Here is a 14094-nt window from a genome sequence, read left to right on the forward strand (position 1 = left end):
ATTGCCATCGAGTAAACCCTTTGTGTTGTACAACCATTATTGATATCCTTGCTGTTAACACAGACTCAGTGCCCTAAGCAACGGCTCTGACTCTTGCACCCATGGTCACCACTGGTCAAGCTTGATGGCAGTGGTTTAGTAGTTCTCTTGATATAATATCCACATATCATACACTTCCATAGTTAAAGCACTTTAAAAAGAGCTGTATACACATCATCACAATCACTTCTAATGCTCCCTCCCCCTCCTGGATTCATTGTTTGCTCTCCAAATCCCCTCACATTTTCCACTCGCACCCACCCGCACATCCCTGATAGACCCTTGTATTTATGCATCCACTACTTCTGTGTTTCACAAACTGGGGAAACCAACAGAAAAACTGAAAACAAAAACAAGATAAAAAGGCAAGAAGAAAATTAAAATAATATAAATATGGGGGGAAAAGTAAGAAAGAAAAGCCCACCATCAACATTTAACAAACCAGAGAAATTTCTGTCTTGGAACAAGTCAGAAAGATTTGAGCCTGGAGCAAACTCAGATTGGGTCAAGAGGGAAGTCAACTGACCAAGTAGCACATTATATCATGGTTCGATGCACCGTAGCCAAGTTCACAGTCTGACAGTAGAGCTGTTCAAGCTCTCACCTGGGGCTAGAGGGGACCTGCCAGAGGCTTATCTGACTAGATGCTCTGCAGATGGATCTGGGGTTCCCATTGTCCTCCATAGCCTTCTACCAATTGGGTGTTCACAATCTAAGCTCTGGTACCTTTCCCTTCCTTGTATTTGGATTTTGTTATTGTCATCTTTGGAGCACACAGGCTAGTGTGCTTCTTCCGTATGGGACTTAGTTGACAGCTCACTTAGATGGCTGCTTGTTTGAATACAAGCCTTTAAGACCCCAGACACTATTCCAGTTGGTATCTGGGCACCATCTGCTTTCTTCTCCACACTTTATGGTCTCACCCTTATCTTCAGTGATCTCTTCATGAAGGCGTATTGAGCAGGGCCATATGATAAGACCTAACTATTCTTGGATCCAGGCTAGAGTTAAGTGGGAGCCCAGAATCCATCTGATTGTCCTCGGGTCATGAATGACTCTGGTTTATTTTGGTGGTTATATGATGACAAAACAAAACCCAACAAGAACAAAACCAACAACAAAAACAAACAAACAAAAGGCAGATAAACAAAAACCCCAAGAAACAAACAAAAAAAAAGAGACAAACATTCTCAATCATCCCCCTGGGCTATAAGGTGGTGGCATTGATAACATCAATAATTTAGGCAATGATATAGCATTTAGGACACTGTTGATATGAGACATTTATGCGAGCATAGTCCAACTGTGAGCTGCACCCCATCACTTGTGGCTTTGTACAGATTGATTTCTTGAGTCAGCTTCATAGACATTGAGCACAGGGCTGAGAAAAGTTTTATTAAGAGATTTTCTAAAATATGAAGACACGAGTCCCTAATAAAATGTAAAAAAAGAAAAGAGGAGAAAAAAATGATTAGGGCAAAGACTGTACAGATGTGCTTTATACAATTGATGTATGTATATGTATGAACTGTGATAAGAATTGTATGAGCCCCTAATAAATTGTTAAAATTAAAAAAAATATGAAGACACTTGGGAGAAAAAGAAGATGGGTGTAAATTGTGAGCAAGAGTGTTAAGACAGCTGCCATTTCTAGTTGAGTTAGCCGTATGTAAAGATAATCAGTTTTGTTATCCGTAGCTTGACTGTTTCCAAGGGTTCAGCACAAGTTTGGAATGTTAATTACTTGAACGCTGTTTGGGGTTGAATTGACCCCCTCCAACTTTCATGGTCATGTATAAGTTTGATAAGGAGCAGTGAGTTTGAAAGTTGAAGTCAAGATAAGAAATTACAGAATAATAATTTAAAAATAATTCACTGTTTTATGTACTTACTGATTTTTATGGCTTTTTATAGTTTGTCTTGTATGTATTCTGAGCAAAAAGTGTGCAAAAGGCTATGGTTTCCAGTAGAAGTCCTAAATCCAAATATGAATCTCCATATAAATTCAGTCTTCCTTGAATTCCTATTAACCAGCAGTGCCAATAGCTTTGCCCTCAGGCAGAGTACATGACAGTGGATCACTCTCTCCTCTACCAGCTCCAAGCTGAAGCAGCATCGCCCCAAGGAACCTGCGTGTGCTGGGTTCAGGTGGTCCTGAATCATATGCTCACTACATGGGACAGAGGATCCGAACTAATTTTGTAAGGGCTTCTGTCCAACAAACAAAATACATGTGTCCTGTTCCTGATGCTGTAGTCCCACACACAACTGTGAAGTATTGACTCGTTGTCAATGATACTTTGGCGACAGTTTCTTTGACCCTCTCGTGTCCTTTTCAAGTCTCTGAATCTTCCTTGAGTACTTGGACATCATTATGACCTTGTGCTATTATTGGTCATCCCCAGCCAAACAATGGGCCTTTGTTTTGTCTTTGCCTGTTTAATACTGAACAAATGTGCTCTTGAAATTATATGTGAGAGTTGGAGTATCTTTTATACCCTAAAACAGCTTATGAATTACAACTCCTCTGATTAATATTGTTTGAGGAGAATTAGTACAAACACAATGTGGCAACCAGGAGGATCTGAGCACCCGCTACGCAGCCTCAGCTGCTGGCATGTTCCGTTGACCGACTTCCTAAATAAAACACATCTTCTCGTTTCCTATTCTCCTCGCAGTGGTTATTAAACAGGCCCCTTGCTCCAGGGCATGGACCTGATTTATTGGGACAGCAGGAGGGAAACTATAGTCCAAAGGTTTGGAGCGCTGCCTTGCCCAGTCCAGCAGAACTTACATGTTAACCCCATAATAGAGCTTACTTTCTAAAAACAAAATTAAAAGATCATTTTATTGGGGACTCTTAAAACTCTTGTTACAATCCATATACATCAATTGCATCAGGCGAATTTGTACATATGTTGCCTTCACTCCTTTCTAGACATGTACTTTCTATTGAGCCCTTGGTATCAGCTTCTCTTTTTTTCCCACCCCACCCTCCCCCCAGCCCTCTTAACCCCTTGATAGATTGTACATTGTTATTATTTTCATGTCTCACACCGAAGACCGCTGTCTCCCTTCCCCCATATTTTCTGTTGTTCTTCCTCCTGGAGAGGGGTGTATGGTTATGTGTCGATCATTGTAATTGTTCTCCCTTCCTCCCCACTCTTCCCCCTACCCTTCTGGTATCACTATTCCCACTCCTGTTCCTGGATTCTGTGTGTCTATGTCGGGAGCTCCCATCTCTTATCTATCTATACCTGTGTACATGTTCCGGTCTAGTCTGATTTGAGAGGTAGCACTGGGGTCATGGTAGTGAGGGGTGAGGAAGTCTCAAGGAACCAGAGGAATATAGCGTATTCATTGATGTTTTACTGCACTTGGGTTGACTCATCCCTTTCCTGTGGCCCCTCTGTGGGGAGATTGTTCCATTGTCTACAGATGGGCTTGTTCTCAACAATATGCTTTTGTTTGTTTATTATGTGTCTTCTGATGCCTCTTACTGGGTCCCGATGACTCCTCGTGATTGCACCGGCTGGTGTGCTTCTTCCATGTGGACTTGTTGCTTCTCTGCTGAATGGCCGCTTGTTTAACTACAAGCCTGTAAGAACCCAGATGCTATATCTTTTAATAGCCAGGCACCATCTGCCTTCTTTACCACATTTGTTTATGCACCCATTTTGTCTTCAGCAAATGTGTCAGGATGGTGAACATCTCAGACTGCTGATTTGTTAAAACAAGGTATTCTTGTATTGAGGGAGGGTATGAACAGAGGCCATCCACTACCTCAGTGGATTACCGTATAATATATATGTACATATACATAGGCCAATACCTCTATTTTTGTGGATTAATGTATATACATATGTACACTGCTGTGCTTAGACCTCTATCCATTGCTTTGCTTCTTAGGTCTTTCCTCTGTTTCTTTTTACCTTTGTCCTGCCCCACTGTCACTTTCCCCTTATTTCTGCCTCTTGGTACCTCCTCTTACCTAGTTTGCTGTTGCTCTGACACCCCATCCCCACCCCGACCCCTATCTCCTCCTTGTTGTTGACTCTAGTACCCTAGTTATTCCCCTGTCTATGGTGCTGCTTGCTCACTGCCCCCTTCCCCCAGACCCCTCAGACCCAGGTCTTCCTGGGACTGTTGGTCCTGCTGCTTTCTTCTCGGGCTTGCTTCCCATGCCTACCTTATGTAGGTAGACACACCAACTGACATAGCCCAAACTAATTTAAAAAAAAGAAGAAGGAAAGGTAAGAAAAGAAAAACAAACAAGAGAGAGAGAGAGAGAGAGAGAGAGAGAGAGAGAGAGAGAGAGAGAGAGAGAGAGAGAGAGAGGAAATATACAAAATTCCAGGTCTGTTCGCTGACCTTCATGACTATCCAGGAGCTGCCCCTCCTGACCTGGAGTCTATTTTTGGGGGCTCCTCAGGGGCTTCGTAGCTTTGCTTTGCTCCAGTTGCTGGTCTGGTATGTTCCCTTCTTGAGTCACCCTGTTGTGGGGGGCTTCAGACCGCACTACACTACCTCCCCGCCGCGTGACCCCAGTATTGTCCTCTGTCGCAGTCTGCTCCAGTAAGGGCACAACATGACACAAGCTATTGTAGGCCACACAGTCCCCTCTGTGTCCCATCAGCTTCCTGCAGGGACGTTGTTGTCCTAGGGGCCTGGTGTGCCAGCATGGGGTCCAGTCTGGCTGTCTCTTTCTCTTCTTCCTTCCTGGTCTGCTTCCATGTGGGTGTGGCATGCTGGCCCCTCTCCCCAACCTGTATATTTAGTGTGTTCCCTGTCACATACATTTCTAGGGAGGGGTCAGCTTGAGCATTGGGTTTGTGAAGGCTATGGTTTACAGTAGGAGACCTAAATCTTTGAGTCTCTACATAAAGCCTCCGTTGACTTCTTTCTGACCAATGTCCAAAGCTGTGCCCTCAGCAACTGTGACTCCTCTGACCAGTGCATGGCGGGGAATTTTTCCTTAGGAATTAGCTTCAGTATGCCACCAATGGAAACATGTATTAGGGTCTTCATATCATGGATTAGGCCCTCGCCAAAGGCTTCACAGGCAATTCTGTAACCCTTTCAATTATAATGGGGCACATAACCCAAATATGGTCTCTGTTCCACTCCTGTCTTCCCACTTGCATCCGTGATGAAGTGATCTACTGCCCCTCATCATTTGCTCTCCATGTTTCATTTAACTGGCCACCTGGCTGTGAGGCCATGCTGACCTTCTTCTGATAGGCTCATTCAGCTGGATGACTAGTTGTTGTCTTGGTTTTCTCCTCTGTCAGGCTGAATACGTGGGTATCTATAAAATATATTTGATTTGGGATCACATTTGCTCTTGTGTTCAGCTTGTCCTGGACCTCCTTCACCGTTGGAGAGACCTCAGCCTCAGCACCATGAACCCTTTATCATGGGTTCTCTAACACTGTGCTGTTTAATATTCTGCTCCACTTCGTGTTTGCACCATGGTAAGGGCATATGGTAGCATATAGTTGAGACAATGGTATTGACGACTTCAGGCATAACAGCATGGAAGGCTGTGGGGAGAGGTCAGAGCTTACAGACATCCTCCCCAGGGCAGTTGGTCACCAGACTATATGGCAGGCCTCACTCCCTGCTACTGGGGACAATAGACTATTCCTCCTTGAGGCCTGAGACCAAGCATTCACACCCTACTGATAATGGTTCCTATGGAGATCTAGGGAATAGGTCAAAGTTAGGCCGCCATCCTGAACCTAGGATCCCTCCCCTTCCTATTGCGTGTATTTCCCTAGACCACCCCCCTCTCATTACTGTATTACCTATAGGACAGTCCCTTCCTGTGACGTATGTCCTCACCTGTAATTAGGGGGATTGCACGTCCCCAGAGAATATAAAAGGGGCTGGGGCTACCATTAAACTCTCTCTCTCCCTCCACGTGGACCATCGAGTGGAGCTGAGGTGAGCATGCTACCATGAATTGTGACTGACTCCCATTTATTTCAATACTTCTCTTATATCTCTCATGCTCTCTGTAACTTTACTATGATCTTTACTTATTATCGCTGAACAATTGCGCCTACCGGACCCGTAATGATGTGTTAGGGGCTGGCTTCCCCTGACAGAAGGCCACGGGGAAAAACAAGGCTAGTATTGATGGACTACAACTGAAATGCTTCACCCAAGCTGAGGCAGTGCTGGAAGCACTCGCTCGTCTGCACCAAGACATTTGGAAGACAGCTACTTGGCCAATCAACTGGAAGAGATCCATATTGGTGCCCATTGAAAGACCGAGCAGAATGGGGCCGTTATCAAACAATATCATTAATATCACACGCCAGTAAAATGTTGAGGATGAATTAAACGTGGTAGCAGCAGTACATCAACAGGGATCTGCCAGAAATTCAAGCCTCATTCAGAAGAAGGCCTGGGGTGAGGGGTATCATTGCTGACATTAGATGGATCTTGATTGAAAGCAGAGAATAACAAGAAGAAGTGTTTCTGCTGCTTTATTGACTATGCGGAGTCATTCAACTGTATGGATCATGAAAACTATTGCTAATATTGCAAAGAAATATTATTCCAGAAAACTTCAGTGTGCTCACGGAGAGCCTGGACCGAGACCACGATGCAGTCGTTTGAACAGAACAAGAGAATGTAGGATGGTTTGAATCCAGAGAGCAGTGCGCGGGGGTTGCATCCTTTCGCCATTCATAGTCAACCTGTGTACTGAGCAAGTAATTCCAGAAGCTGGACTGGATGAGAATCCTTTGCAAGATCGGAAGAAGACGGCTTATTAACAGCCTGCAGTATGCAGATGATGCAATCTGACAAGAAGATTGGAGGCATTTGCTGATGAAATTCAAAGACGGCCTTTAGTATGCTTACATCTCCATGTAAAGAAAACAAAAACACAACAGGACCAATCGACAACTGCACGGTGAAGAGAAGAAAGACTGAAGTTGTCAAGGGTTTAATTTTACTGGAAACTGTCGATGCTCATCAAAATCTATCAAAACAGAGTATTGCTTTGAGCAAATCTGCTGGCTACCCAAGAGCAATTTCAAGTCCTCAGGAACAAAAATGTCACTTTGAGGACTAAGGCGTGCCTGACCCTGTCAGAGCCAGCTGACGAGTCGAACAGTCCTGAAAGGGGGAGTGAGGATTAAGGAAAAAAAAAGAGAGACAGAAAGTATGGGGAGGGCAGCAGTCTGATGGACTGAAGCACCGGAGTTTATTCTACACACTCCTTCTATCCATGCAGAAACAACCCGGGTTAATTATCTCATTGTTAAGCAAGCACATTTGACACACATAGCAACTCTATCTTCTGCCAAGCCAGACTTCCTTGAGAAAATGAAACCACCTGTTTTTCCCAGACCTTGCTTGCTTTCTTGTCCTTGACAGTCTGTTCAAAGCGAGAAGTCACAGAAGAAATCAGCAAACACGGACACATAGGTCATGAGACTTCTCAGCCATTTCAAGGCTGAGTCTTAATGGCCTTCAACATGACCCAAACCGTGGTATTTTCCAGGGCCTCTCGTGCAGGTGTAAGCTGGAAGACTAAGGAGGCCAGTGAGGAACGGAGGCCTTCAGATCATGGCGTTGGCAAACAAGATTGAATATACCACAGTGTGCCGAGAGAATGACCACATCTGCCTTGGAACAAGTCCAGCCGAATGCTCCTTGGGAGGGAAATGGCTAGTCTGTTTCATGTGTTTTCTTTGAGACATGCTATCAGGAAAGACTAGCTCCCTGGAGAAGAACAACATGCTTGTAACAGGGTCAGCAACATAGAGGAAGATGGGTCAGCACGTGGCTGCACTAGTGGACTGAGAACAATTGTGCAGATGGGAGGGCAGGGTCGTGGCACTTTTTAAAGAGGCCTGCTGCTTCAGCTCGTGGCTGCTAACTGGAAAGTCCGTGGTTTGACCCACGTAGTGGCTCTTGGGGAGAAAGGTGTGGCGGTGTGTTCTCTTGAAAACTGCAGTTTAGGAAGCCCTGCGGGGACGAGTGTTACTCTGCCCTCTAGGGGATTCAAGAGTAATTATAGTCGGAAGTGGCTGGAGAAGTTACTGATTATCAGACAGACTAAGGTCTAACATTCTCAGAGAAGACCTCAGAAATCACTTTTTCTTCTTAAAAAAAAAAAGCTGTATTGTTGTAGACATATATATAATAAATAAAATATCTATTGTGGTAATAATATAAAACCCAAATAAGTTGATTTTTATAAATGTATATTATTATGGTGAATATAGGAGGGGGTCTGCAAAGAGTTGGTGGAAAAATAGAATGGAGAGATAATGGAATTCTTTCAAAAACGTTTCCAAAGCCCCCTCCTACCAGGATGGCAGGCACAGCAGGAGTTAATAGGAGTGCTAATGACGGAGTGAGCAGCATGGGCCCACCAGCTGCTCTCTGAGAGCAAGGCAGCTGCCCTACAAGGCAGTTCTTTCTCCTACAACGTCCCCATGAGTCCGAATGGAATGGACGTGACAGCAAGGACTCCCCTTCCTCTCACTCCTGTCACTCCCGTGCATTCTGGTCTCTGTAGACATTTGCATACGTCATATAAGTGGGATCATACAATATTTGTCCTCCTGTGATATGTTCCATGCAGCATAATGTTTGCAAGATCCGTTCATGTTGTAGCAAGTACCAGCACCCCCTTTTACTTTATGGTTTTATGGCTGGATCATCCTCTGCAGAGGAAGCAATAGGGGTTCAGTGACAGAAATCTTGACTTCTGTGTGGGAGACCCAGGTTCACTTCCAGTCCAAGGCACCTCATGCATAGCATCCATGTGTCAGTGATGGCTTATGTGTTGCTTTGGTGCTGAGCTGAGGAGCCCTGGTGGCTCAGTGGTTATGCATTGAGCTCCTAACTGGAAGGTCAACAGGTGGAAACCACCAGCCACTCTGTGGGAGAAAGATAGGGCTTTCTACTCCTGTGGAGAGTTACTGTCTTAGCCTAGAAGTAGCAAAGCCCACACGGAAGCAGCACACCAACATGGGTGATCGTGAAGGGCAGAGGAGGCCAGGTCTCAAACAACAAATGCGGGGGTGGTGTGGTGGGAATCACATCACCATGAATGAGGGGGAGTGTGTGATGGGGACCCAATGCCCATCTGTAGACAGCTGGACATCCCTTCCAGAGGGGTAGTGGGGAGGAGATGAGTCACTCAGGGTTCAGTGTAGCAACAATAAAACTCAAAACCTTCCTCTAGTTCCTGAACGCCTCCTCCCTCCCAATTATCATGACCCCAATTCCACCTTGCGGACCTGGTTATACCAGAGGATGTACAGCGGTGCAGTAGGGATCTGGAAACACAGGGAATCTGGGGCGGACGAACCCCTCAACACCCGCGGTGGGAGTGGTGACACCGGGAGGAAAGGGGGTGTAGAAAGGGAGAACCGATCTCGGAGATCTATGTGTGACCTCCTCTCTGGGAGATGGGCAATGGGAGGGTGGGTGAGGGGAGACGCCGGGCAGTGTAAGATAAGATATAATAATTATTTATAAACTATTAGGGGACCAGGGGGAAGGGGGGAGCGGGGAGGGAGGGGGAAGGGAAAAAAAGGGAAACCGAGCTGATTCCAGGAACCCAAGTGGAAGGTGAATTTTGAGAATGATGAGTGCAACCAATGTATAAGGGTGCTTTGCTCAATTGATGTATGTATGGATTGTGATAAGAGTTGTATGAGCCCCAATAAAAAGATTTATTAATTTAAAAAAACTTAAAAAAAGAGTTACTGTCTTAGAAACTCACAGGAAGACTTAAAGCTGTTTATATTCTGGATATTAAACTCTTATAAAAATACAAACAAACAAACCCCAGGCCCATTGCCACAGAGTACATTCTGAGCCACAGCAACGCAGACCACCACATCTTTCTTTTTAAAAAATCATTTTATTAGCAGCTCATACAACTCTATCACAATCCATACATATATCAATTGTGTAAAGCACATTTGTACATTCATTGCCCTCATCAGTCTCAAAACACTTGCTCTCCACCTAAGCCCCTGGCATCATGACCTCATTCCCCCCTCCCCACTGGCTTCCCTCTCCCTCAGGAACCTTTGACAATTTATAAACTATTGTTTTACCATATCCTACCCTATCTGATGTCTCCCCTCACCCACTCTTCTGTTGTCCGTCCCCCAGGGAGGAGGTCACATGTAGATCCTTGTAATTGGTTTCCCCTTTCCAACCCACCCTCCCTCTACCCTCCCAATATTGCCACTCACACCACTGACCTGAAGGGACCATCCTGGATTCCCTGTGTTTCCAGTTCCTATCTGTACCAGTGTACATCCTCTGTTCTAGTCAGATTTGTAAGGTAGAATTGGGGTCATGATAGTGGGGGAGGAGGAAGCATTTAGGAACTAGAGGAAAGTTGTATGTTTCATCGTTGCTATATCGCACCCTGACTGGATTGTCTCCTCCCCGAGATACTTCTGTAAGGGGATGTCCAGTGGCCTACAAATGGGCTTTGGGTCTCTCCTCTGCACTCCCCACCTCATTCACTGTGATAAGATTTTTTGTTCTTTGATGCCTGATACCTGATCCCTTTGACACCTCATGATCGCACAGGCTGCTATGCTTCTTCTATGTGGGTTTTGTTGCTTCTGAGCTAAATGGCTGCTTGTTTACCTTCAAGCTTTTAAGACTCCAGACGCTATATCTTTTGATAGCCAGGCATCATCAGCTTTCGTCATCACATTTACTTATTCACCTGCTTTGTCTTCAGTGGTTGTGTTGGGAGAGTGAGCATCATAGAATGCCAATTTAATAGAAGAAAGTATTCTTGCATTGAGGGAGTACTTGAGTGGAGGTCCAATGTCCTTTTGCTACCTTAATACTAAACCTATAAATATATGCACATAGATCTATTCCCCATCCTCATATATAAATATATTTGCTTATGTACATGTCTTTATTTAGACCTCTATAAATGCCCTTTGCCTCCTAGCTCTTTCCTCTATTTCCTTTGACTTTCCTCTTGTCCCACTATCATGCTCAGTCTTCATTGTGTTTCAGCAGTTCCTCTTGGTTACATTACCCTTGATCAAGCCCTACCAGTCCTCCTACACCCTCCTCACCACCGATTTGGATCAATTCTTGTTCCCTTAGACAGCCACATCTTTCTCCCAAGGATGTTGGTGGGTTTAAACTGTGGTCCTTTCATGGAGCAGCCACGATCTTAACCACGATTCCACCAGAGCTTCCTATATGACAGATGGCTCCCCTGAATGGCTGGACATTGCTAGATGGTCTCTTCTCTTTGTTGAGAAAACCTTTTTTGGCATTAAAGTTTTTCATTTAGATGATCTCTTTGAGTAATTTATCTTCTCTAGCAAGGCCAACGACCTACCTTGCTTCTGCTGCTCATGCTTGTTGGCGTCATATATAAGAACCCACTGTTCTTGGTACAAAGTGCGTCCTGAGGCCCTACCAAGCATCATTTCTTGACTGGTTGCCAGGGTAAAGATGGCGGAGCCTGTCAGGAGGGGTATTTCTGTTGCTGTGCTGGGATGAACTCGGCTTCATCCAAACTCCTGAAGGCTCTATGTCCCTGAAATACTACACGCACGGCACACAGAGAAGTTCTCATTGACTGCGTACACTATGCCCATGGCTCTCGTGCCTTCAACTGCACCAGTCCACAGATCCACACCCTTTCCTGGAGGCAGAAGGTTCCAATAACCAAGTAAACCCTTGCCTGCTTAGCCTACTTCATCCACAAAGGGGAAGAAGAGCTGAGCACTTTCCGTCCACACATCTCTTTCAGGAGCATCAGGCTAGAACCATTTTGGGGTGTTGAGCTTAGCTTTTCCCAATAAGTTGATCTTTCCTCTTTCTTCCATCTTGTCACAACATACCTCTAGATAATATGAATGACCTTGATAAACAGGAAGATCCTGGTTGTGTTTTTTCTTAAGGCATATTGTTCCTTAGAAGTTAAGATGGTGAAATTTTCGACTTGTTTCTTTTGGGCACAGCAGCAGGAAAGACAAACGGGCCAAAGAACATCCTATTTTGTACAGCAGAGAGTTGGCGAAATGCAGGACATCCTCAATGCAATGGGTTAACCCAACAGCCACCAGTGGACTCCAACATGGGAGCAGGCTTATTTACGATAGACCAGTGATCGGTTGTTTACTGCCCAAGATCAAAACTGTAAGTCTCTAGATCAAAACATATCTTTGGAACCGGTGACATAGTGGCTTATTCATTGTACTGCTAATCACAAGACCAACCTCCCCCCTGCCCCCCCGCTGCTTCTTAGATGAAGCTGTCTAATCTCATAAAGATTTAGTCTCAGAAACCCTATGGAGCAGTTCTACTTTATCCTATAGGGCTGCTATGGGTTAGGCTCCACTTGACAGGCAGTGAATATAGAAAGTATCTGATGTCAAGTTGAGAAGAACAGATACTGAGCCTGATCTAAGGTAAAAACCACAGACTCCTTGACCCTACAGAGTTCGAGACACTCACCCAAGCCGACATGGTGGCTCCTCTCTGAGTTGAATGTTTCATAGAAGACACTAGCTTCTTTCAGACCTTTTTCTTTTACTTTTCATTTTTTCACACTCATATTTTGCTCCCATAGTCCCTGAACTGAAGACCTATTTAATTTACAGGCTCTTTCTCCACTCTCACCTGGGGAAACACTGCCGCTGGGTTCTTCGTCCCAGAATTGCACCCACCCTCTTAGGGGAAGCTGGTTTGGAGCACACTGGAGCTGGCCCAAATTTAACACTGCCTTCAAACGGGAGACTTTGGGGTTGGTGGGGGCGAGTCTGCAACAGAACGCGAGAGGCCTCACAGGCGCTCTCTGGTGGGGAAGGGAGAGGGCGCATGGATGGAAACCTGCGCTGCTGCGAGAGGGAGGGGAATGGGGCCTTTGGGACAATGCGTCAGCGTGCCTTGGAGCAGATTCTGGTCCAGCGAGCGGCCCTCACTCCTGGCTGTGGCCCTTGAGCTTGGGGACTTGGCAGCGAGAGTGAAGCAGGGCGTTCAAGACTGTCAGGGCAGATGCATTTGGGAATGTGGAAAGCCCGGGCAGTAGAGGTCTAGGGATCACAACTCTGCGCACCGCGGGGAAGGAGTCTTCTCTATCCTGCGATGTGACCTCTCCTGGACATGACACATGGACAAACCGGTGACCCCTCTGGCTCCTCAGGAAGGTTCATTGAGGTCCTTTAGAGGCAAGAAGGGAGTCTCTGTGGCCCAGGGGTTAGATGTTCGGTGGACCACCAATGGATGTGGTGGCTGGAACCCACCCACAGGGGCCTCAGCAGAAAGGCCTGGCAAACTCTGTCTGAAATGTCACCGCTACAAAAAATGCTGCAGAGCCTAGTTTTAGTCCGCAGCATAGGAGGCTGCCATTAGTTTTCAACACAGCATGGAAAACAAGAAAAACTCCATAGTATGAAATAGACCTTTACAGGCAAGATGGATATCTAAATGCGTCACTGTGTGCCTAGACTTCAGCGGTCCCTAAAAAGTGGGGGAAGAAAAAATCAACAAGGCCAAAAAAGTCCACTTCGTTCCATGCCACCTCCGAGACAAGTGTGTGTGTGGTGCTTTGCCATCTCCTCCTGCACTGTGGGATCTGCCCACATTGTGCACGCCTGGGAGGACATCAGAGAACTGGCCACCAACTGCTGCAAGCTGAAAACGCCATTATACAACATTGACAGACCAAAAGATGACGATATATAGATATGGATATGGATATAGATGTAGCTATAGATATATGTATCTGTAGACCTATCTGCAGATAGCTCTATCTATCCATATCTATTTTATATGTGTTTGTGTCATTTGTTATGTGGCTAAAAGCTTAATAAACAATATGATGTGCAAAAAAGAAAAAAATTAAAATTCTGGGTGCTGGGCATTGAGCACAAGTGGAAAATTACATTCCTCTCCCCAAAATCACTATTAAAAGAATTCCCATTGTCATCAACACTTTGTGTGTGATAATAATGACATTAGTTAATTTTCATATTCTGTGGAGTCACCTTTCTTTGGAATGGGTGCAAATATGGATCTCTT

This window comes from Tenrec ecaudatus, chromosome 11 (assembly GCF_050624435.1).
Source record: "Tenrec ecaudatus isolate mTenEca1 chromosome 11, mTenEca1.hap1, whole genome shotgun sequence".
Classification (NCBI taxonomy): Eukaryota; Metazoa; Chordata; class Mammalia; order Afrosoricida; family Tenrecidae; genus Tenrec; species Tenrec ecaudatus.